The sequence below is a fragment of the Atractosteus spatula genome, chromosome 9, assembly GCF_055471065.1.
Source record: "Atractosteus spatula isolate fAtrSpa1 chromosome 9, fAtrSpa1.hap1, whole genome shotgun sequence".
Classification (NCBI taxonomy): Eukaryota; Metazoa; Chordata; class Actinopteri; order Semionotiformes; family Lepisosteidae; genus Atractosteus; species Atractosteus spatula.
Window position 1 is genome coordinate 3,110,368 of NC_142714.1, and position 27,271 is coordinate 3,137,638.

At 40.0% G+C, this 27,271-nt stretch overlaps 1 protein-coding gene across 8 annotated transcripts in view; it reads right to left on the minus strand.

Moving 5' to 3' along the window:
* Window positions 1-23,629, minus strand: part of foxn3 (forkhead box N3) — a 79,063-nt gene extending 55,434 nt beyond the window's left edge. For 2 of the 8 annotated variants that reach the window (XM_088924572.1, XM_088924564.1), the window contains exon 1: window positions 21,509-21,604. The gene's annotated coding sequence lies outside the window, so the exon portion shown is untranslated. Of the gene's footprint in view, window positions 1-213; window positions 367-2,110; window positions 2,342-19,486; window positions 19,577-21,508; window positions 21,605-23,464 lie in introns of those variants that run through there. The other 6 variants (XM_088924571.1, XM_088924567.1, XM_088924563.1 and 3 more) reach the window with 5 other exon arrangements.
* Window positions 23,630-27,271: the final 3,642 nt, after the last annotated feature.

The following is a 27,271-nucleotide window of genomic DNA, read 5'->3' on the forward strand; positions in this document are numbered from 1 at the left end:
TCAGCGCCGGTTTCTCGCAGGCCTGCACGCCTCGGTCGCCAAGGTGCGGCGGAAGGCTGTCAAACTGCTGGGAACCCCGAAACCGAGGAAGAACTTTTGCCCATATTGACGAAACCCATTTTTTCCCCAACACGCGGTACAAGCGTAATGGATCCCAGCCTGCCTTCAGTAATGTGTTTGTCCGCGGTCAGAACTAAACACAGCGGTACATACATAACAAAAGAGCATCTTTATACAGTAGGAGAAGGTGCCCGGTTCCACATGCTCCTCCGAAGATCTGGCCCTCGGGGAAGAGCTACTAGTTGAGATCCTGGCTTTCTTGCGCGGTGCCCAACTCAGGGCTTTGGTGACTGTACTTGCTTATGTGGTACAGTCCAGGAATTAGCGTCTTTCAAAACAACAAGAAACGGATCTTTGGCTCCTCTGTTTTCCACAGGGCCTGTGCTGAAATGCGTTCGCCTGGAGGGCAGACGGGAAAATTCTTGCTCAAATTACAAACATGTAATTTCTCAATGGAGACGTCATGGTAAACACTACTGGCAGTATCTGAGCAGTACAATGTTCCTACGGCATGAGAGGAAAGGTTATTTGGCTTTTAAGATATGCATACAACAGCTAAGACATTTTACTGAGTTTCGAAAAGAACAGTTACCCCTCCCATACTCCACAGGGCACACAATCACTTACATTCCCGTACACATTAACAGCAGGATCAATGCAATCAAGGAATTATTTTATCATATTAATACTCATGTTAAAACTCATTAAAGCTTAACAGTTGTTTTACTACAAGGAATGGTAATTGAAATCCAAAATGGATGAAGAAAAAGGAACTAACTTAAATCACCAATTATAGCAGCAAACTGGTCTGAAGGTGTATCTCAGTTTTAACAACAACAGGCTTAGCGTTTCCCGGGTTCTGTTTCTGTTCTTTCCATTGCTAGTTCCCGACGTGTGAACAGCAAGAACAAGGTCTCCAATCATTCCTTCTGCCGAAACGCCCGCAGAAGCAACATCACAAGACGTGCGACTGAACACCCGCTGCCCGGTCTCGTCCCTGGAGCCGTTCAAGCCTGGGATACAGGGCCTGGAGTCGGCACGAGAACGATACAAAGCACATCCCCGCGCAGCAGACGCAGCCTGTCCCTATTACAAGCTAACCCACTGCCAAACTGTCATTTCGCTGTTCAGCCAAACAGGGGACTTGTGCAATAACAACCACAAAACTCATTTAAACTTTGAAAAGGCGACTAATGAGCCCATTCATGCCGGCAATAAATTATTCACTAAACCACTGATCCCACTCAAGAGAAACGACTAAGTGAACTTTAAACACCAAGCAGCAAAGCACTTGACACCCGGAGAGCTCCTGGTACCGTACTGCAGATGGATCTGTCACAGAATCGCAGGAATGAAATACCTTGTTGTGTGTGAAGCCAAAGATGTAAGAGCATCCCGTCTGGGAAAGCGAGAAAAAAAATAGATGTAACAGTGTCTAAAATCTAAAACAGTAAACGATTTTGGTTCAATATTTTTTACTCGGTCGACACTAGCAGTGAGAACTTGCACATCTGTACTGCAGAGAGATATTTAGCAGTGGTGTGTAAATAAGGTTGATACAAGAAACCAAAATACAAACACATATTTGTAGTCCAGTTCTGGAAAAGTTAAAGAACGCAGTGGCAAACTTTAAGAAAAATCCCACATCATCAGCTTCAAGGATAACTGAATTTTTTATTTTAAATTATGAAAACTGTATACAAATCCTGGAAGATAACCAAGCTGAAACAAAATCTTAAGGCTGCAGAGATATCTTTCAACTCCAGGGATGTCAAGAATGCTAAAATGAGAAATCAAATTGGCAGCAGGAATTAAAACCACTCAGAGACAAGTTTAGGATAAAACAGCAAATAGCATGATAATGAAATTGCATTTGCCATAAATCGGGATGAGTGGTGATTTCCTGTACACTAGTCACAGCCAAATCTCCCTGTTCAGTCTGATGACCCACTGGAATGAGAGAACAGGAAGAGGACTGTAAACTATCTGGGTATTAGAAACACAAACCAGAGAAGCTCAGCTCGGTCCTTCCCACCCGGAGTTCAATTACCTGTTCTTCTTTCATGAGCCTGGAAATCGGTCTTCTGTTCTTCAAAAGCTCTTTTTCTCTAGGCACTTTTTTTTTTTAATTGGCAAACTTCAAACTAAACTCTGCAACTTCATGGGGCAGTGTGGAGAGCAAAAGAGTCTGAAAAAAACTGCACAGCTCCACAATCCACCCGGCAAGCCCTGACTCTTCTCCTGGTGTTTACCTGACCGAATTCCAGCACCGCTCATGAAGGGTGTTGGCAGCAGTCCTTCCTTGAAAAGGTGTCACATGTCTTGCCCCAGTAACCTGTCTGGCAAGCATGATCGTCTTGCTTTTCATTGGTAGGACTGCGTTCTGCTTCCTGCGGGCTGTTCCACACCCTGTTGACTTGTTTCAGTAATAACAGTCAGAGCTGATGCCGGTTGATTCCAAAGAAAACAACTGACAGGCACACTTGTATTCCAGAGAAAATCCTAATTTGTCAGATTATTTAGATCTGAACTTGAGGAAATAGTGAAACTGTACTGATCTCCTTTTTTGTCTGGAAGAGTAGAGAAAGTTAACTAAAATCCAAACCGAACACGCATTTTTATTAACATGTTTACACATGTTACTGGTCACTGTTTCTACATATGAATTAGTTTTTAAAATTACACCTTTTCAGACTTGAAGTCTTACAATTACACCCAATATCAATGTTTTCTGCAGAGACATAACACGCCGGTTAAACATTTCTACAATAAGAATCTCTGCGGATAAAGGGGCATTTTTCAGGGCTTCTGGACACAACTATACCTCCTATAACAAGGGGAAAAACAAGTTGTGGTGTAATAAAGTAGATTTATTAAAGTGACACAAGTAACATGCTTCATAACGTATTCAGTATACATTATTGTATAGGGTAATGTTTTTCGTGACACACAGATGTCTAGTACCTCAGGGTATCACATCCTTAAAGAACTTAAAGGAAAAAAAGGACAGCAAATACAGGGACGTCAAGATTTAAATTTAAGTTTTACAATTTTCTAACAGACCCCAAAAAATTAGATTATTCAGAACAAACTTATAAAATCTATTAAATCGATTCTCTATCAAGTGTCAGCCAGTCTCTTGACATCTCCAAGTAAATATGACCATAAATGTCTGAAAAGAATGCTATCTCTCTTTTTTAAAAGCCAGCTTGATTACAGTTACACACCATAAAATTTACTAAAATCCCTTTGGCAAAGAAACAAAGGCATAAATACTTGAGGTCAAAGTACCTTTTCTTCTATTGTCAAAGTAAAGACCTGAGGCGTTTATTACCTTATCCTTATCTAACCCTGGAGGACTGCAAGCTGAAAAACGTCTGATTCTACCAGCTGTTATCCAAAGGCCTTCAGCTAAGGACTTCCAACAGCCACTTAAGACAACAAGACTAACAGCAAAACCCAATCATTGAAAAATTGCTCATGTAGAACTCATCCATAAACAGAGCAACAAAACCACTGTAAACAAACAGGTCTTATGTCTACAAGGTTCCAGAAATGACAGTGGCTCAAATGGCAAATGTGCTGACTCAGGCGATTATGGGTTTGAATGGGACACATCGACTGTGACCAGAATTCCCCGAGGGGCAGAGCGCAACTGGGCACCTGCTGCTGGGGTGGGGTGGGATTAGTCGGCCAGGGCTGTCCCCACTGTCCGCGACACAGCGCCCCCTGTGGCCTCCCGGGAGCTTGCAGGCTTGCAGTGCTGTGGGTGAGGGTCATGCATGACCCTCCAGGAAGGGCCTCTGCTGCCTGTGACATGCTGAAAGATGAGTGGCTGGAAGGTGGGAATGTCATAGGAGTGTGACTGAACGTCCTTAGTCTCCCCCGTGTGCAGCCACAGGGTTTGTAGCTGTGAGCTGAGTTACGAAAAACTCACAATAGGCTATTCCGAATCAGATTGGTGTAACAAAAATAACAGGTATCGCTAAATTCAAATGACAAAAACATTCTAATGAACAAATCAATGTTGAACTCAACATTGATTTAGAAAAGGTAGGTTTTGCTTAATTAACTTGAGGGTTCTTTGAGCAAGCAACAGTAGTAATAGATGCAAACAAACAAAAGTATGTGATGTGGTGCATTTCAAAGGGCTTTTGATAAAGGTTCCTCATAAAAGATTAATTCTCAAATTACGTGCGGTAGGCTTTCAAGGTAATGCAAGTCGTTTATGAACACATTAATAAATAGTAAACAGAGTATCGGTAACAGTTAAGTTACTAGAGAGATTTGTATAAGGACCACTGCTCTTCATAATTGATGTCAATGACCTAGATTCCAGTACAGTTAATAAACTAATCAAGTTTGCAGATGATACCAAAGTAGGAGGATTAACAAACATTATAGATGCTGCAAAATGAAATTCCAAAAGATTTAGACAATTTAAAGCGCGCACACACCAGGTGAATGGCATTTACTATAGACCAGTGCAGAGGGTTACATGCAGGTAGCAAAAACATACCGTATGAAAATATGATGGGAAACACTTAGCTTGAAGAAGCTACTTATGAAAAATACTCAGGTGTTTCTGTTGACACATCATTTGCATTGTCTAGACAATGTGGGAAGGCAATAAAAAAGCAAACAGAATGTTAGAATACAAAGATGAAAGTATGGAATTTAAATCAAGCGATATTGTGTCACAATTGTACAATGCAGTAATAAAACCACAGTTAGAATTTTGTGTACCATATTATAACCAAGTTACAGACAAAATACATTCCCAGACTTAAAAGAATCTCCTGCACTGACAGGCTAAATCTTTATGGTACTGGAAATGTAAGTATTTATAATTCTGAAAGGCACTGACAAAGTCAACGCAGCGGACTTCTCCCGAATCAACAGTGAAACGCAAATCAGAACACACAGGTGGAAAAGTGGAAACTAGGGGGAAGTGCACTTAAAACCGAAAACAGGGGGATCATTTCCACACGAAGGGATGTAGGAGTTGAACAAGCTACTCAGTGACACCTGAGTGAAAGTAACACCCTGTCTTCTTTCAAAAACTGAGTGAGATCTTCAGATCAATTAGCTACTAACTACCAAATTGGCTAGATGAGTCTCCTATCTCATGTTAAATTCATAAGTTTTAGATACAACTTTCACAGGCAACACAAAGTTAAAGCTGTCCATTTCTGATCGAATCCCAATACCCCAATCTTATTGTATTGCTGTATTTGACAGTTTAATCTTCACATTCTTCCAATATGAAGAAAAAATCTGTCTTATTCTGTACATCTGTCATTGCTATTAGACGTGAAATATGTAACTTTTTAATTGTCATTCAAAAACAACTTGCCGGGGGCAGAAGTTTCATTACAATTTAGAAACAATATTGCTTTAATCATGGATGAAAAGCTTTAGTTTTCTCTCTTTGTTTTATTTCCCAAGCACATCACAAATTCAAGCCTGAAGCGAAGTGTTCAGTAATGGTTTCCTAGGCTTGACGAGGAGGGTTACCATCATCAAGTACTTCAGCATTTTATTACTATTTTTAGAAAACATTTATTTTTATTTTTAATGGATTTCCTTTGACTTACATCAACCTCACTTACAGAAAATTACATTGCCTCTGCAGAAAAAAACAACATTGTGTAAGTGATTAGGGAGTCATTAGCCAAGAACAGCAGTTTAATATTTTCTGTAAGCAGAATGAATATCACGCTCTATAGCATTATCAAAAGCAATCCTCGAAACTGTCTTTTACACTTTCCCACAAATGCACTTCCAAATTCTACAAATACAGTCTCACTCAAAAGACCATTCTGTCCGCCCAGCTGTTGCCCTGGATTCAGGTCAGGGGCACTGTCTGTGTGGAGGCTGAGTTTGCGTGTTCCTCCTCGGCTCATGTAGATTGTCTCCAGGCACTCTGGTTCCCTCCCGCCTCCCCAAGACATACAGGTGAAGTTGGATTGAACCAGATAAGATTTTAAAATAAAACCCCCGGAAAAGGTTGGCGTTAAACTTTGAGGAGTAGCATCTACAGCTGGCCTATATCACATTCACACAGGTAAAAATGGACTACTTGTTTCTAAATAAAAGAATATCTGTGTGGTGCTTTACAAGCAAGCTTACTTTCACAACAACAGCAACAACACAGTGCTAGTGCTTCTGCCTGCAGCTCATTCAGAAGTCACTACACTCCTACTAGACTTACGCTGCTAAATTTAATTATTTCCCCTGACACAGAGTGAGCAGGGAGTTTGACTGATAGCAGTCTATACTCAGCGGCTCTGTGACATAAAATTACTGGGAAGCAGTTAAGGATTATCCAATCAGTTCAAGTCATATTTACCACAATGATATACTGTAACCTAACACCCAAAGTACATAGTCTAGCTCCTGGCTCTCAAGAGTGATTCCTTTCTCAAGGGTATTTTCATTTACCACTGTGCACTACTCTACTTCTACTCTTCTTCTACTCTACTTCAAGATAAACCTATCACTCAGGGGAAAAAAAGTGTATGTCCAAATATACTAACAGTAAATGGAAAAAAATACATTTTTTAAGTTGCTATTAAGAATTTAAATTTGATCAATAGAAGCCAAGGAGCCTTTTTCATTGCCAAATGAAAAACAAGCTTGTAAATAATGCTCAGCTGTACTTTTAGTACATCTTCTTTAGTAGCCAGCAAGTACCAAGAAGGCTTTCCAGAACAGACACATCGCTCCTTGTCGTAAGCTGAGACTTATAAAAACATATTCATACAACACGCATTCAAACCATTGTGTACTGTCTGCATGTACAATGTTAACCCCATAATTAAAACCATCTTCATGTCCATGCTTTCTTGCTTAGCCCATATTAACATACTTGAGGAAAGGCAAAAGTTATTTGCCATGACAATTATTAGAAATGATCGAGCTCTGTAACTGCTGGTTCACTGCAGACCTTGGCTTAGGGGTTCCTGCTGGTTCAGATGCGATAGGTAGAATCACAAACCCACTGAAAATAATTTAAAGGGCACACATGAATTAACGTATCTTCAAGTGAACAGAATATCAGATATGCAGTGACGCTACATTCAATCAAGTGCTGTATTCCTACTTCTTCAATTTCCTCCTAATTTACCAGAGTGACATTTTGCAAGAAAAAAAAGTTTACCTCTATAAAGCACCAGTCAATTAAAGCACACTAATGAAAGGATACCAACCATCCAGGTCTGAATACACATTCCACCAAAGAGTTACAGAGTAGTCTATCAAATCAAGGAATTTTCACGTTTTTTTATCATTTTTCTACTGGTCTTTTGGACAACAGTTATATCAACACCGATACGATATCTTCAAAACAGGACCGTATTTAGGACAACCCAATACTCTGCCTTCACATCAGCTGTCAGGCTGCAGAATACAAAATTCCCTCTTTGGATTACTCTCCTTACATGGGGGGGTGACCCTTATAAGCCCATCTTATGGATTTTTCTAACATCTCATCAGAGTGAATCAAAATATTTTTCCGCTCCTTCTTCGTGCAGTGTTGCCTTCACCCCCATCACACCTTGAGCTGCACAGCTGGTGCTCCAAGGACGAGGAGGCGCTGCTGTCAGAACAGAGCCGGCTGCTGTTTGCTGCAAGTGTGTCGCTGTGGATCGCCTGAAACACGTACACGCTGGTTACCTTGGAAACCAGCACAGCTAGGGTAGAGTGACAAGCTGTGTTAATTCCTTCACCCATGAACCCCAGGGGAGCAGTAACATTCATCTTCATTTCCATTTGTGTCTAACACTGCATTAAGAATATTATTTTTCCACTACAGCTTTGCTAAACATCACAGTTTTTTTTCCCTGCAAAATATGCATCACAAATAAAAGTGAAAGGCTAAGAGAAGAGATTAAACAGCACAGCTAAACTGTGATAACAGATTACTACATAGAAATATATACAGCCTGTCTATACTCTTAGATTTTATTTGCTCATGCTTATTTTCTGTTAACACCCCCCCAATCAGTACATTACACATCTCAGTCTAAAACTCTGTAAAAAAAAGGTTAAGTGTGGTAAGGCTGAAGAAAAGTGTTAGCACTGGTTTTCCTTTGCAGAAGAACAGCTACAGAACAGCCACTATACCAAAACAATGGCCTTAACACCTGACTTAACACACTGCTAAAAACGTACTTCATGTGAACACGCATGAGCATTTGAAGGGCACGTTGGGTAACCTTGGAGAGGCTCCCATTAGTGACTAAGGGCAGCTCCTGAGCTCTTTCTCGCACACAGACCAGTGACTGGACTGGTATTGTTGTTCTTTCAGGTGATTTCAGTGCACGTGAAGTGACCTGACATGACACAGCCTGGGCTGCCGGTTCCAGCGGTGCCGGTTTGTAAGCCAGACACCGGCATCTAATCTTGAGGTTCGACCCTCATTCCCTGCGGGTCAGAGCCCTGAATGTGCTTCACAGTGTGCGTATCCGGGACAAAGCCCTCCTGCTCCCCAGCTTCTCCTCCAGAGGGTGTCATCTCCAGAAGGAAAGCTGCGTGCAACGCCTAGAAACCCACAAGCTAACCTCTGCGCCACGGTGGTTTACAGTTCACCTTTCTACATTCGACAATCACCAGCGAAACATCGCTTGTTCTTGCTAGCACTCACTGAAGGTCAGACAACACAGTCTGAAATCGAGCAGCATTATCTTTTCAATATAAAACAGTGTGTGTGAATACCATTGCCCCGGTAAAGGACTTGACTAATGCCAAGGATCAATCAAGCACAACCGTTCTATGAAAGGAGTAACAGAAGGAATTCTAATCTCATCTACCATGGAACGGAGCACCAGTCATCTCCTCTCTTTGAAGAACAGAAAGATAATTATTTCACTAACTCTGACAATGGGCTCAATCCTGTAAAGCTCCAGTACTGCTGTTTCAGATTTCTTTCAGGAAGAGCGTTTAGAGCTAAAGGAGCATACAGAAATACAGTCACCTTGGTACAGCAGTTACAAGACAGAACTTCAACACCGCTCACTAGCTCTCGGGAATACCAAAGAAGACAGGGAATTCAATTTCACAGCAAACAAATGCCAAGGGACACAGAATCAAGCCTTAGAAATGCTATCTCTTGGGAATGCTTAATGAAAATTAAAACAACTCCTATGTGTCAGGTTTGGTTAAATTAATATTTTAACAATAAGATTTAACACACAAAAAGGACACAACTGAATTCAACCTCCACCCTTCAAATGTACACTGTGTGCGGCTTCCTACCACTCTGAGTAAATAACTGCTCTTTTAAGAAACTTTTAAGAAAAGAGCAAAAACTTATCCGTCTGAAAGTCTGGCTTTGAGCGCAGCAAGAATGCAACTGTTTTAATCATAAAACATCCCATACAGGCTACTTTTGGATTGATTTTCAGAAAAAAAAACTACCAAAAAAACTCCCCACACTGCCATGGTCGCCAAACAAATCATAACTAAGTGATGGAAAAAATATGTTTAGGAGACAATTCCCAGTGTTTCTCTTTACTTCTGGAATTCTAATCAGAATACTATTGCTTAAATGATAAGTGTTACTAAATGACTACAATAGTTGTATTATGTGTTAAGTTTCATTACTAAATTGCTCTCAGACATTCCCGATCCGTACAATAACGCCCAACAATGCAATTAATAGTGTTGCACAGAAGCGCTGCAGGTATCTCAAGTGCATTTAAAGGATTATAATTGTTCGAGCCTGATTGCCACTGGGACTCTCAAGCAGGTTTGCTCATTACTTGAGCCAGTGCTTGAATCAAGGCAGGATTACAATGACAACAGCTGTATCAGAAAGGAGTTTGAGGATTAAACAGAAGGCAGAGTTTAGCTACATATTCAGAAACTCTAATATAAGCATATGAGCAAAGCAAGGCAATAATAAAACATAGAAGGCTCTTTGGAGTAAGACAAGAGACGTCAAAGGTGAGTGAACAAGCTTTTGATTAACCTCTGTTTCTGGAGAATATCTTCTTTTACTGTGAACACACAGGTAGATCCTTTATTCATCTGGCCATTATTGATATACGTAAAGCTTAGACTCTCCTGATTCTGTGTGAAAGTCAGGGTAAATTAGATTTAAAAAGCTGGTATCATAGAATCCAAGACAACAGCCTTTACTCAACATGGATTCACAAAGTATGAATGAAGGAGTGGGAACTCCATTGTACAAAGAAACCTTCACAGGGAGTCCATGTTACACCAACGTAGGACACTACATTGCACCTTGTTGATCTGTTTGAGGAGAGTGGAAGTGGGCTAAGGTCAGACCTGCTGCTCATGGAAACACTTCTGAGAAGCTGCACGGGGCCTCAGATGGGGTTATTGAGATTCACCTTGAGATCATGCACAGCAGTTTCACTTTGGCCTGCAGAGGACCACCTAGGCCAGCCATGGCACCAGCAGTAGAGCAAAATGCACTTTCACATGACTGGCTTCAGCGTGGGCACTACACCTGTGGAATCACAACAAATACAGAATACTGGCACCCTGAACATTGGGCATGGGTTTTCAGATAACATGCATACAACTTTGGTCTTCCTTAATTAAATTATTAGATATTATAATTGAATATAATAGCCAGATGAATACCCTTATGTTATGGATAGCAATGTATACGTTATGGGAGCAATGTAATTTATAGGCATTTCATTATTATGTATAATGAGAAGGGGAATCATGACCTCTTAACCACAGAGAGCAGAAATTTACCCTTCCTGATGACCATACCAGGCAAGGTGGGTACGTACAGTACAGTCTCTTCACTGCACACAGAAAGAGTTACTGTATCAGTGCACTATACCATGCAGCTCAATTCCCATTTCTGTCGAGAGGGAGAAATCCTCCTAGATGAGGTTGTAAAGTAAAGTCTTAATCTTTAATCAGTGCAGCTGGATCAGCAGTGCTCATTCACGCACCAGCGATAATGCAATCCTGTACCTCTGGAACGCAGGGATGGGAGGATGCAGGAGACAAGTCCTTCACTACATTTCTTTCTATCATTGACTCAGCTGGGACTGCAGTCACACAGGGGAACGGCCCCGCTAGATGCGGGCTATGGAGACAGATACCTTCAGACACCTTTGTTCAGAAACCACCGAGTCTGGTTTTTGATGAAACGGTATTCCCAAGACAACAAAAACATGCACCAGCATCCTAGCACCATGTGCTAAAATAACAAATACATTACTTTGTTAATAAGCATTATGTTTATTGTTATTTCTCCCTCACTCAGAATTCAGTGAAGCAAAAAAATAATAAAAACAGTATCATTACACCTGGTAAAAAAACAGTAAATATGTTATAATCTGCAAAAGTATCAATATTCAAGTGTTAATTGATTATGCTATAATGAGTAAATGACAGAACCTCAGAGCTGAGAGTTGCTAGTGCTTTGTGTCTACAAATCTGAAAGGTTGGAAAAGATGGTATAGCTCCAGACTACATCTATAATGATCCATGGGATTATGAAACTTAAGATAGAATAAAAAAAAATGACCTACCTAACCTCAGCTGTATCTCCAGAGGGTCTGGCTCTCCTGCATTTTGCGAGTTTCCACAAAATGGTTCAGCTAGGAAAACTAAGCTGCTGCTCCTTCCCTTCGGTGACACCAAACCAACCCCTGCTGAAGAGGGGAGACGAGGCAGGACATGGGACCTGGGGCCGGCACTGCAGGGCTACCCCCTGGCCAGCTGTGGCATGAGCTGTACTCATTAACTCACATCCAGGAAAAGCACATAGGCACCAGCATGACAACAGAACACACGGGATGTTCTATATACAGAAAGGCTAAAGAACAGTTGAAATTTGTCTGTATTTTCTGATTTCTATTTTTACTCAATATTTACAATTCTTTTCCCACAGTATCTTTTAGCTAGGCACACCATCTGTTTTGTGTGTGTAATGTCTTTGAAGTTATGCACGTGTGTTCCCACTTGCATATTAGTCAACGGCAACTGTTTACCAAAATATTAAACATCCAAAATAAAGGCAAGAAGAATTAATATGCTAATGTAGAAAGAAAAATACTAGATATAATAGTTTTCTTTAATCTCAAGCCAAAGATCACCTTAGAACCATCATTAAAATCATTAGTGTGTATAACACCAAGACACAGTAGTTTAGAGAGGACACGATTAATGACAAACAGAAGACATCTGCCTGCCACATCTTGCAATTTATGAGATCAGTTTTGAGTATAGCCGAATTGCTCAAATATCGTGTGCCTTAATTAGAATGGTTTTCATTGCTTCTAATTTGGAGTTAAGGTTAATTCTTACAAGTGATTTCTAAATTAAACAAAGTACATGCAAAGGTGAACAGTACTGAACTGTAAATTCTTGTGTCAACAATTCTAATGTACGTTTATAAAATGCAAATCATCTTCTGAGCCCATAAAACAAACTATCCTGCCTGAAGCCCCCACTAGTCAATCACTGCTGATCTTTAGTACTGCAGTGTGTGGGGGTAAACAAGCAACAGACTTCATGGCACTGTTTGGGAGCAAAGGTATCCAGGCTAGATTCCAATCTGGGCTTAGACTGTCTGGGCATGTGCAGCCTGACCTCCCTGAAGTTCCTCTGTCGTTCAACCAGTGAAGCTTCTCTACCTTATCTGCTATGTACTGGGGAGTCTGGCACATAATGGCTGTCTCATATCACCCAGGAGGGAGCTGCACTGTAGCGGTGGATGAACCGAGTCCCATCCTATACTGTATGTAAAGTACTTTGCGATCATTTGGGATGAAAAGTGTCAAGTAATTTGCATTCACATTCATCTTTATGTATGTTTGAAGCAGTCATAGAATACCTTAAAAACTGGAGAAGAGAGCAATATGAGTAGTACTGTTGGGCAGAAACACAGGAGGTCCACGCATGCACACCAGCACTGTGTGAAATGTTTACCAACTCACTGCAGAGGCCTAGTCTGTGAGGTCACGGCCCTGCTAACTTCTCTTGACACAGACCACAAGGTAATCAAACAAAACCCTTATCCTCATAAACTCCAGACAGTCACTTCATTTGGGAATACACCTGCGGATCGTTTCAGACTGTGTCCACCACAAGTGAATCCAAAAGTCCTTACCTGCACCAATACAAAGCACGAAACAAAAACTGTTCGGTAAGCTAGTTAGATGCCTGATCTTGTAAATGGTTACTTTTTTTTCCCCAACAGCCATTTTCGGACAATCCCCGCTGAAGTCTGCAGCTGGCCCATGTGAAGAAGAGTCCATGCCATGGGTCCTATTGGAACACGGATCATTTTCACAAGACGGGATCAACTGCATATTCAGCAGTCAGCGTTCAAGTTGTGTATGTACTGTATATATTTAAAGGCAGGATACTCTTGAAAAGTCAGGATAACACATCTCAGGTCGTTTGTCTGTCACTAGTGTGTATACCCACTACTGCAGCTGCTCGAGTAACCAGTAGCACAGAATCCGACAATCCTCCTCTGACACAGTTGCTAGGCAACGCTCAAGCTTCTGGTCTACAGCTGATGCCTTCAAACTGCAAAGGCAGGATTTATCATTACTTAAGACTTTTATTTGATCTAGATAGATTAACAACCTATGAAATGCTCAGCCCTGTTTTTCATTCTCCGCACTCCCCACTGAAACGGGATGTGGGGAAAATGCACGCATGGAGAAAATCATTTTGAGTTCCCCAACATGTGCTACAGTGTTCTACATAAGTGCTTCATATTTTCCACTTACCACGGGGAAGCAGAGGTTTTCCAAGTGAGCCTCTTCCTCAAATTAAGGGCAGAGTTTGGCACAGGTTGCAGCAAACATCTTGAATACTCCCAGAGCTGGCTGGGACACGCAGACGACACAGTGGATTAAATAGATCACTGATTCGTCTGAGATAAAAACACAGCTCCTCACGCTCACTGATGAAATGCATTCTCTCACTAATTGTGCCGTCTAATCTCCTGCGATTGTACAGAAATGTAAAGGCACCAGTGTCTGCAAACACAGACTGTACACATGCTCCCGCTTTTCTGAAACGAATCAAAACACAGCTGCTGGAGAGAAATAATGTACAGAGAGTCAGGACGATGGATTGGCTGCAGAGTGGCTGGATCACTACCCTGACAGGCGACTGCAAAGCCACACCTCGGAACCTGCTGACACGTCCGTTTTGGTTTAACAGCTCTGAGATACGCTTACAAATTTAAGTTTTAAGTTTAAGCTGTGTATAGATTCAGTTTGACTAAATTCATTTTTTTTCTAAAAGTTAATATTTCTCAGATTTTTCAATTCAATTGTATTCTAAGGTATTCCGATACATGTTCCAATTTTTTTTTAATGCAGGCTTGTCAGAGAAAAAAAACATCCACACTGTATCTGTAACACTTTAAACTCTCAGTGTTAAGATAGCCTGCCTGAATGTTATTAGAATGAACAGCACCAAGGCCTTAACACAGTTCTTAAACACTGGTGACAAGTTTTGTCTTATTGTCTAGAACTTGTATGTTCAGTTTAACACACAATTTAGTATTTCTTTCCCTTTTCCGAGTGGTTTGGTTTTTTAAAAAAGGGTGCTGTCGCTGCTTGTGTCGGCAAGATAGCTCAGCTTGCCCTGCCCCAGAGCTGACACAGGCAATCAAGACCCAGGCAGCACTGCAGCTGCTGACCACAAACAGCACACCCCCTCACCCACTCTCTGAACAAGACGCTTCAAATTCTTTCCTAAGTTTACCACTATTGATATTTTTGCACACCTGAAAAAAAAAACTAAAATGGCAAAATTATACTTCATGGAAATGTGTTGGAGGTTAGTAAACTGAGTGAAAAAGCCAGTAAAGGAATACCTAGTAATGCAGCGCTATTCCACTGTTTCCGACAACTGCATGGCTCATATTACTTGAATAATATACTATCCTGTCATCTGTCCAAGTGAACATAAACAAATGCTGCAAAGGTGTTTATCATCCACTACCCTCTTGCACAGAGATGATATATTCACACTTTTGTATTGTCCAAAATAAAACTGTGCCCAGCTTTAAAATCACACCCAGGCAGGTGACATCAAACCTGTACAGCATACTGCAGGCTCAGAGCACACCCGTTAAAGTGTCAAGAATAATGTCTGGGGATCGCATCTGAGGCCTGTAATTAGACCTTTTCATGCAATGTAAGTGAATAACTGTAATAGTAATAAACTGAAAGAATAAATAAGAAGAAAAATTCTTTCAAGAATTGGTCTCAAGGAAAGTAAATATGAGAAGGATAGAACTCATATTTAATGTTATAATGGACAAAAACAGACTTTTAAAATGTCAAAAAACATATATTTTATATTTTTTCAAATTTATATGCTATTTCTCAATGACAATATTATAAATATCTTGAATGACGTGAAAAATACTGAAGCTCCTGTGAGGAAATGTAAAATTCGCCTGCCAAGGAGCTACAGTATGCAAGCCTTCATATGCAGCTCTGTCAATAGCTGATATTGTTTTGAGGAAGGAATGTCACTGAGTATGAAGCATTTGGTAGGGCAAAAAATATTTCTGCTTTTTTAAGATTTCAATACATGATGCAGAGGCCTCTTCTCTGGGAGTTTCTAAAACCTCGTAGATCTTTCACTTATCTTCTGCAAACAGCCTGTGGCTGGCTGTCACAAGCCCAAAGTTTGCTCTTGTTGATAACGCCATAGCAACAGGAGGAACAGCATACTTTAACTTTACAAGCAGGGTGACTAGCACACGCCCTAATTGGCTTGTTTTGCAGTGTAATTTAGTTTAAAAAGAAGCAAAGTTCACAAGTTTATGGCAGAAATGTTTAGCTACAATTTCAAGACACTAGAACAGAAACTGATTTATGCAGAATCTTGACTTGCATTTTTTATTTTCTTTTTTATTTCTGGCACTCAATTAAATTCCTCTTAGCAGCTGGGAAATGTACAAAAAATATATATAGTCTATTTCCAGAGGCAGCACATTTTTGTTGCTATTGTTTTGTCTACAGAAAACGAAGTTTACAAGAATATAATGGATGACCTTCTCTGAAAGCCATTACATTTTTAGTTCATTTAAGAACTATTTTAATTTAATTTATTCTAATCCATAAGATATCAGTATTCCTAAATCACAAACTCTTATATTACTTATAAAGCCTTATTATAACTTATGTCTTTACTAATCAAAATGAGTTTCTATTCGTAACACCAATGTTACATTCCGAGAACATCTGTCTCCTTCAAACAGCAAACACTTTCCTTTTTATGCAGATTATTCATGAGATACAGGGTGTTGTACAGTTGTGCTGTCTCAAAGTACAGCCTATGCCTTTCTAGAGTTGAACATCTGGAACAATGCCTATGAATGCTAAAGTTTACATTCACAGAATTTAAATGTTGAAATGGCCAAACAAGATTGAATGGTCAAGGAATGTGACAAAATAAAATGTAGGAAAGAAAAAAAGCCAATTTAATACTGTTCTGCAACAAATTTGACTTGTATGTATGTCGAATGGCTTGGTAAATTCTTCACATATTACAGTTTGTAGACCCTTATAAAAGTCAGCAGTAGTACTTCAATGTAAAGTTCAATTAAAATGTAAAAGCATGGAGAGATCTAGTGAGGCATCATCAAATAGCAGGAAACTATCCCAAGTAAAAGCTATGTGTGGTAAAAGCATTAGGAACTGTAAAACACTATGTTACAATCTCCCTGAAAGGAAATGAGGTATTAGGAGTGGGAGTCCAGATGGTGTCAGTTTCCAATGCAAGGTTAATCGACAAGTGGATATATGTGTCAATTTCTAATCATTCGAAAACAAAGGGGAAAATGCAGACATTTGGTTCATTTGGTTACTGGGAACACTCCTCTCTCCTGGAAACTGGCACTGTTGGACAGAACCTTCCAAGACCAAGAGAGTACTACTAGAGCAATACTACTACTATCAGACCACAGTACCCTGGAGAAAGTACTGCTGCAGATAGTTTTACTCAGAAATAAGAATGTATAAAGGACTATCTGCAAACAAGCAAAGACCAGACAGACTGACAACAAAGTGAATTTCATATACTCATCTATCTCATGTCAAATCATAACTACCCTATTTGTATCATTCCAGAAAAAAGGAATTGATTCCTTATCTAAAAATTGTAATTGCACACCGTTAATGCCTCTATTTTGGCAGAAGCTACAGCTGTGTCATCCAGTCTGATGATCTTTAAATAAGCAGACTCAATTTCTTTAGACAGCCTAGAAACTAACACACTGCAGGCCAGTTAGTCTGCTCTCCTGGTCTGCTTTTCTATGACGATTAGATGAATGTGTCTGCGAAATGTGTCTTGCAAGCTGCAAAGCAAACTGCTCCTTTATCTGCGAGACACCAAAAACACCCAAATATCATGATTCATGATTCATCATTAACACAAACTAGTTTTCTGTGTTCTTTCTAATTTCATGTTCTGTGTTAGAGACCTAACAGACTAAAAGCAAGACGAATCACAGTATGTATATACAGTAGAAGCCCAAATCTTCCTGAACCTTATCTAAAGGATATGTTGCTCCCCCATCAACCCCCAGCAATAAGCTGCCTCATTTCCTCCATAGGTACTATTACAACTAGAGAATAGAGAGTCTTGCTCCAATGTACAAATAATTCTTTTTTACTTTACGCTGTCTTCTGAAATATCATATAAGGAACACATTTTGACTAGCATGTTAAAAGAATGAATAATAACTTGCATTTATGTTACAATGTACCCACTGAAAACTAAAACTGTAAGCTTCTACAATTTTACACCACTTTTCTTTTATTATTGAGACATCTTATAATAATCACATTACACATGTAATCATAACAAAAGAGCAATTTGTAATGAAACACTTATCTAAGCAATCCTTTCCCTTCTCGAGTTAATGATCGTTTTGGCCGAACACTAAGTACTCGATCACTAAAACTACTTTTCTCCTCAGTTCTGATTAGCTCATTCATGGGACTAAATTCTGGGCCGTCGCTTTTGAAAATTGTCTCTTTGCAGGGGTAAATGAACAGTTATTGAGTGAATACGGGTCAAGTGGACCAAGGGCACTCCGCTAAGTAACACTGAAGAAAAACTATTATGTGTAGCACTGAAAGAGGAGGGGGAATTAAATAACACTTTGTAAAACCACACTGAAGAGGCTGAATTTGGGAGCGCAGTCCAGGGGTCTGGGGGCTACATTAGATCATTTGCACATTAAAGGACATGATGTGACACAGTTCTGAAGACTTGAGCAGGCTTTTAAAGCACCAGACTTAAACCTCAGCATAACATATAATATAACACAGCAACATGAAAAATCTCTTTTGGCCATCTGCTTGAGGAGTAAATTAGACATCCATTCTACATTTCATAGCTTGAAACATCTTCTAAAGGCAAAGAGGCTTTTCTGTCTGAACCTTTAGTTGCTCTAAGGTGTGATGTGCTGAGTGGCCCAACACTGCCCTGTTTGTGTGAACAGAGGAGCTGTACGCAGCACCATCCCAGAGGCTTGTGAAATACAGCTGTACAGATACCAAGATCTATGTCCTTTTTAGCACCAAAACAAGAGAATGCAATATAAATGACATATGGGACAGGTATAAGGTCAGTAGTGGATATGAAGGCTGCTGCTTCAACCCTCTTGAGAGTTTTCATAATGTGGAATATGAGATATATATCTGCTTCTCACATGTTCTGCAATAAGACCTGGAGAAAAAAAAGTGTTCGAAGGTGAACTGGATGCAGATTTTTGTTGACAGGTTTGAATTTAGTGCCATAAATCGAAACATACTGTATGTTTGATATGAACAAATCAAACAAGTACTCATCTAAAAGAACTAAACATTTGGGCAGCGGTGCTCATCTAATCTATGCAGTTTTAGTCTCTTACTTCTTTATTCACTTTCAGTTGAATTCTTTCTTTCCTAGATTAAAAGTTAATCGATATAAACTCAATGAGATTAAAAAATATTACGAACAAACACCTGATGCTCTACGGTAATCTATCTGGGTGAAATGAAGCACACTAACAGACATGAAAAACATAACAAATGCTATTGGTTATAATGCTCATTTTTTCACTTTTAAAGCCTCACAGTATACAGTATAACCCTGAAACAGATCACTCATGGTAGAAATGCCACTGTACAGACATGTAAGGATTTAAATCTAAAAAACAGTGTGTGTGATGTATGTCCTTTTAATGGTATGATATACCATTACAATCTCATGGTCACCCTTGAATAGCCAGAAGGAATTTAGAACTGCTGTGGGAAATCAGGACAAGCCTTTTTCTGGTGAACGTTAGCAGTCTTGCTTGATGGGTGCTAAATGCCCTTGTTGTGTGAAAAGCTGAGGACAACAGCATCAGCCAGTACTGATGCAGACTCTTTCAAGTGTTTCTAAAGCAATCACCTACCCTGCATACTCACGAAACTGCTTAACCAAGAAAGCACTTCACTTTAGCCTCTTCCTTTCATAAAAGTACTTCTTCATACACCTCCTGCAACTGAGCAGAAATCCACAAGAATATGAGACAAAAGAAAATAAAATCATGTGAATAATTTACTACAAATGCAAGCTCTCTATAACACAAAGCATACTATTCTGGACATGGTGCCTCAGTTCGAGATGGTCACATTCTTACATTGGTACGAAGTTGTTTCTTATCAGAAACTCCCCTCTTCACTCAGACCTGACATGCTGGCCTCACTGATCACACACTGATCAAGGCCATGTTAGCCCTAGTTGAGGCCTACGCCACTGACCTTTTAATCCAGAGGAGCTCTTTGCAATTGGCATATGCACAGCTAATTATTTCCCAGATCTTTCCTTTGGGCGTTTAATTTTCTTTGAAGGAACTGCAAGTGCTTACATCACATTCGAAGCTGTTTGTTCCTCTCACGCTACCAGTAAAAAGGACAATATAAAAAACATATTTACAGAGATCCACAAAAAGACAAGCAGAAGCATAGTAAGTGGCTTATTTTCCATGGATATATCCTGCAGCCTAGTCAGACAAAGAAATCCAGACTTTATAGGTGGGTTACGTGACCAGTCCACGTGTGCTCTGACAGTAAAATCGCCCCAACATTTATAGGATTTAGATTTTGCAACAACATGGAAATGAGGCCACATTAAGATTATTGCAGTCATATCTAAACAGCGTTCTTATCGTTGTCCACAGTAGTTTTTCATGATGTGTTTTCTTAGTTACTCTCGTGATGTTTTGACACTTTCTGCATTCTGTCCTTCATGCTTTAATACACTTTCCTGTGCTTTGCAACACTGTTGGATTTTAGAAGGGGTGGGGCAATCTGAAATTATACAAACTGGCTATCTGAAAGACCAAATAAACTGTATGGCTGCAAGGACAAGTTTCACCTTTTCAAAGCTTGAGACAGTTACTATTATCATTGTACTTTGTCTTAAACAGATATAGTATATGAACAACGGCCAAGGAGAAAAAACATGTTAGTGATTTCATTTTTATACTTTCACAACTGTCTACGATCAGCTAGAAACAACTCTAAAAAAGTTGTAAAATGTAGTAATACAGAAATGCATACCGTAAGCAGGCAGAGATGACACAATTTTTACACTTGTTTAATTTTGTTTATTACTATCATTAAAAACCCAATTAACTGAGAAAACATGTCAGGTTTCACACACGTAAATGTTTTGTTAAGGTAAAAAAAAACTTCCCCCATAGTTATCCACAGAGTCAAAATAAGTAATCCACAATACTTCCTTTTACTTTAAAGAAAACAAGTGGCTGACACATTTCCTGCCAACGGACTTTCCTCAGATAAGAGAACACTCCCGTCAACAGGATATCCTTTACTGTGAACATGGCTACACTGCATGCTGTGTATAACTTCATTTCTCTGGGTACATAGTGAAGAATCCAGCTCTGAGCACGGTGTGAGATAAAACAGTCAAAAACAGTTCGTTCAGCTTAACCTCAGAACTCAAAAAGTACACAAGTGGTAGTTTTATGACTGTGGTAAACAACGGAACTAAGTGAGACCTTCAAATGTTATTGGTCACAAACTGCATTAATAGCCACCACAATACTCCTGAAATCAATGAGAAAACGCTGTATCAGTATTACAAACAGCCAGCATTTACATCAGTTTGCAGTAACAGACACTGCTACCGAAGGCTCACGCATACAAGACCGATGTACACCGTTTAGAATGCCTCAGGACAGAGCACTGCTTGATACCAGAGAGATACAACTGGCATCTTCCCACGGTTCCCAATGACAGCTGAGTTCCACACTCCTGCCTTCCCTCGCTCACAAAAATAGCCATTCCTATGGTGTGGGGTGAACGGCTTTCTGAAAGCCCACAAAACTAGCCCCGTAACATGCCGGCCTGAGAAGTGCAGATCTGAATAAGATTTATGAAAAAAAGTTTGAAAATGATAGCAAACTCACAGCAAGTAGAGAGTACATTTGAAGAAAAAAATGACCTTCATGAGACAGCTGCGTTGTAATGTTTCAGCAGATGCTAATGGGAGAACTGGCAGGAGTGAACACTTTCTGCAGGCATCTGTGATGACATGCAGACGTTTTTGAGAAAGGGGGGCTTATCTTTGTCTCTATGGTAACTGTGTCTCTGGGTGGTTATTAGAAACCCTGAACTTCCTGTGCTTCTGCAAAGCAACCAATCAGGTGTCTTATTTTTATAGGCGTATAAAAGTCATGCTATAGGCACTTCTCATCCACATGAGGGGGCACTTGAAAAACTGAGACCCATAGGAAACTTACTGCTAGAAAGACAGCTACAAACTGAACTACGCAGACAGCCAGTTAGAAGGTGTGCAAATGTTATGATGTTAAATGGTAAGCTGTGAATAAAGTTTTTCTGACATGCACAGTTAACATTTTATGCTAAAAAAAAGGAGCAAACGGTTTACTAAATGCAGCACCTACATCATCTAGATAACTACACAACTCCACTAAAGGCTAAACAATAAAAGCATCAATTTCTAGAGGCACACAGAAAAACCCACTTTTTTGCAAGTATGTAATACAAGACTGGGAGACATCAATCACAATGTAAGAAGAGCCATCATGAAAACACAATGCCAGTGTCAGTAATTCCTTGGCAGAATTACAAGATTATGGCAAGAGAATTACCAGGAATGAAAGACATGCAAGAAAGTCTGGTGTCCATACAACCACATCAGTCAGAGCCCAACGACACCATTCCACAATATCTGTTCACTCCACTCACATTCCTGACTTCATACAGATCCTTCGGTGTTTCAGTGGAGCCGAAAACTTTATGCTTGTTCACTAGCACCACTGACATGATTCAATTCCTATACAGCTAAAAAACACCAGGCACATTTTAGTAGTAAACAAGACACAATTTACACCTTATCTATGTATCTTTCTTGGATTTTTGTCCATGTCTTCAACTAAATCAGTAAAACAGCAATGTGAATTCCTGAATGAGACCCACTTTGTTTCGATACAATGAGAGCACTTCATGTCTGACAGTCTCTCCAGGGGCTCAGTACAGGGCTCATTCTTTCAGGATTAGATGTACATAACATCATGACAATCAACAAGCTGACACTGAGAGCTGCGGAAAAGCAAAGCCTGCAATTACTGAGGAAGACCCAAAACATCCCAAGTACATTCCCTGAAAGCAGGGCCCCAGTAAATACACGGGTTTCAATTCTACTTGATTTCCATCTCAATTGTGTAACTAAACACAGTTCAATTCCATTACAGCTCCTCATTGAAACCTCCTGTCCTCGATCCTCAGTCAGATGGTCCGTCGTATCCGTCCTGCCCTTCAACACAATGATGCACATGACTGTTGCCGTGCTCTTAAATACATCAGCCTCTACGCACTTCAGCGTTTTCCATTAAGCAAACACATGCCTCTTTGCATCAGTGCCCTTTATTATAAAACGGGCTGTTTTGTTTCTGAAAAAAACAGCAAGAAGTACTTTCATGCAGCATAACTGCTGACCCAGCATATATTAAACTTCACACTCACAACCATAGAAAGAAAAGTGGGGTTGGTTCTGGAAGAAAATACCGCCTCAGAGTTTTAAGATGAAGAACTGTTTTCATGTGAACTAAACGCCTGAAAACAATAATCTCACCATCTAAAATGTTACATGCACTCTGCACCAGTGTGTGAAGTCCAACACTGTTCCAAGAGAAAAATAGCAGGAACAATTCTTGTTCAAACAAAAAGTGCAATCCCCTTCCTACTCACCCCTGATATTTTTCTATTTTATCATGTAGAAACAGCACATGTTCCACATGTAATGCATTTGCAGGAGCATTCACAACCACCCAGTGTGCAATGATGACTCCAGACCTAGAAGAGTCAAAGATTATACCAGGAATTAACGATCATATAGTAACCTTTTAATCCTGATCTTCTCCAGATAGTCTCCTCAGCATGAGCTTCTGCTTTAGCTCCAAATTTTAAATCCCACTGGTTAATCCTTCCATTCTGGTTTTATTCAATATTTTTCAGTGACCACAGTAGATACAACATTCACTTAGCCCTGTCTCCACACTCCACACTGAGCTTTCTGCTGTGCTCTGGAGCTGAGGGAGCCAAACAGAATGACACCAGCTGGGTCCTAGTTTCTCCTGTGTTAACTGAAAGAATTCCATTGTTCTTCCATGTTCCATCGAAGTACCTCTGCAGATACTTTCCAGGCTCAGTACACACTGAATGTGGTCAAATGGATCAAATAAACATGTCAGAAAAGGTTATCTTCAGGAGTTGCTAAAGAAATGAATCATTTAAGCTCTGTTTCATAAACTCTCAAGGGAAATAAATGACAAATGGAGAAAAAGACGATCATTAAACTACTTATACAGTTCTAGAACCGATACACCATAGAAATTATGTGATTAAATTGGCCGGATATACAGATTTAAGGAAAGATATTTTCAGAACATAACATCTGCGAAAGGGACATTTTAAAGATAGTGAATGGGAATGAACTGATTTTAAAAAGCAGGTGAATTAAAACAAAGTTAGTGCCACATTGAATATTGGACCTATGAATTGTTCTGTACAAACTTTTTTGACAACTTACAGATGCCAGTCAGGAGGTATTTCCAATGGGCAGACAAATCAACAGGTTACAGAGCTTCGTGCACTGTGTGTCAATCAGTCATATATTCAAAGACTGTCATCACTTAAAGAAATGACCTTCACAATTTCTATTTAAAAGCAGAAAAAAGAACCTGATCCCACAGGAGCTCTGACATGATTATCTGACGGCAGCATCTCTATACTCTTCAGTCATTCCCACTTCAAATACAACTCATTTTTAATACATGTGCCACTCTTTCTGGTTTAATTGACTATGCAGATCACTTAGGAATTCCTAGTGAATAATTTCTGCCTGTTGCACGGTTACCACATTTTCTGACTGAATGAATTACCACCCTTCAATCAGAAAGTGAACCTCACCAGATTCAAAACCATTGTCTTATTAATGAATAAATTTTACCGAAACAAATGAACATTTTCAGCTTGGAGTTAAGAATCATGAAGTGTTCCCTGTTTTCGGTGTTTATTTTTGGTTACATGGTGCCACTTTAAACTTGCCTTTGGCCTGTATTTTTCCAAGTTAAAAGTTTAAAACTCTGGTGTTTCTCCATTGACACAACTACTAAAAACATTTTTTTTTGGCCCAAGTGCAGGGTCAAGCTCTATGATCACAAAATATTTTTAAATTTAAACACCAACCTTGATGAACCTCACTCTACTTGGAAATAAGGTTACAGGCCTTTGAATTCACTCAAACCCTTTGTTATGTATTGATTTTTTTTTTAAAGAATGATTATTGTGCCGCATGCATTAAATGCATAACCTAGTATTTCATTTTTAAGACTTTGCTCTTACTTTGAACCATTAAATAATAGATGCTTGGAAAGTAGTTGCAGAATAGCCTTAATTGCAAGGATCCAGCCAGGAACATGTGAAATAATGCAACAGCGCTTTTCTATCCCTGTGAATGCTTTAGAAAAAGTACATCCACTTGGCATCAGGAACTCAATCCAAAAGGCCAGTTTCTCCCTTAGGTTATTCCCCTCATGCCTCGGCCTGCAGACTCGGCCTGTGCTCTGTCAACAATGCTTTGGCCGTTAAGGACAAGACAGTGAGAAAATAGTGAGTGTAGGTAGGGTACTTCTCACCTCACCTCCCAGTGCAACTCAGGCGATTTGCAGCAGAAGACTGTGCATTTCAGAGGCCATTTCATCTCCTTGGCTGCTTCATTAGTTCAGTGTAGACCTCCAGTTTATCGCCGGTTATGAGGTTGCTCCGCTGTGCCTCTTCATCTGTTGCAAGAAAGCAGAAAACATCTCTTCTTTTTTTTTTCCCTTCAGTGTATAAAATGCTGAACCGGCTTCCCACTAACAGGTTTCATGTCAAGCAGCTTTTTAAATTTTTTAGCAGCACATCGTGTCCCGAGGCTGGGAAGCCCCGAGTCAACCCTCAGGATGCAAAGGACTGCAAGGAATCCAGACCATGGCTGTGCTCCCGCCTCACAGTCCACTGACAGCACACGATGCAGAACGAGGACGCACGCGATGCAAACTACGTCCTCATAGCAAGGTCACTTTCCACAAACACGCACTGGTTATTTAAGAGAAGACCATGGCGAACAAGTCAAATAAGAGCCTGTGAATTAAAATGAGCCCTAAAAGGGAATTAAAACGCATTTAGGTCAGGACGGGCCTGCCTACGTCTACGAAATGATCACCCGACTGTAAGTGCGTTACTCAGATCAATAGACCTTGGAACTGTCTCCCTGGGCACGCATGACGAAGTTCGCCAGCGCTTACTGTTCGTGGAACTGCAGAGTGGAAAGTGCAAGCCCTGTCTCCATCACCGGACATGAGGGAGACAGGAGGGAGAACTGCAATCCTGCGATTTCAAACCACCACTGGCCAGAGCATCCAGCAACCTGAGGCTGCCGGACCCCCACCATCCGGCGTCACTTTCTTACACCTTTTTATATATGAGGGATGAATAACAGTGCTCTTCAAATACAGAATGTAGTCTTCTACCTGTGTTTTTTTAGCATAAAGATGATTCCTTTTGTCGAGGAATGGCTCATTGTTTCCCAGTGGGGTGTGAGTCATCGCATTTGTGGAAGTCTTGGGGGAATCAGTCAAAACACACAGCAATATTGCTTTTTTATTCAAGTAATTTGGTCTCAATATTCTCACATTTTTAAGATTATGGATTACGGGGCGGTGCGGTGGCACTGTGGCTAAGGATCTGTGCCTGTGGCCAGCAGAGGAATCCTGAGCAAGGCCCTTAACCCCAGCTGCTCCAGGGGTGCTGTATAAATGTCTGACCCTGCGCTCTGACCCCCAGCTTCTCTCCCTGTCTGTGTGTCTCATGGAGAGCAAGCTGGGATATGCGAAAAGACAAATTCCTAATACATGAAATTGTATATGGCCAATAAAGTGATCTTATCTTATTATGAATGAAAGTGGCTTAATTACGGACAGCGACTGAAAGTTGCTTAAGAGTACAAATAACAACTTAAAAAAATGATTTGAGATCATTTCCTCTCATCATCAAGTATGAATCTACAGTACATCCAGAATGCCCAAATTCTGACTAACATATTATAATTGATCACTCAATAATTTACCTTCTGACATTTAGTGAGATTGCAAATATACTGTACAACAATAATGATAGTAACAAAAGTCACTTGCTCCTTTTCTAAGATAAAGAATGAATAGAATAGAATTTGATTGATCAGAAGAGCGTTTCAAAGTAGTTTTGCATTCCTTAAACTCACACATGCTGTACAATTGCTCTGTTTCTGTTTATTTCAAAAGTGCTTGGCCTCTGTAACAGTGCTTTGAAGTATATACACATCACAACCACCCCCCACCTTAAAATGTAAACTACTTTGTATGCAGCTACTTTGTATGTATCAGGATTTATATATTCAATATTTTTTATTTAATTTTATGTAATACTTTAGCATGGGGAGAAGAACCAGTAAAATGTGTGAACCAGGAAAATAAGAAAAATACTCTGTAATGTCACAAAAAGCATAAGGCACTACATTTAGCTCATGGTGAACATTTAAAAAATCTAGCTCTCAGGAAAAAGTAAAAACAATGACCCTCATAATACAACAACATTTGGAATATTGTATACAAACATCAGGCAGCCTG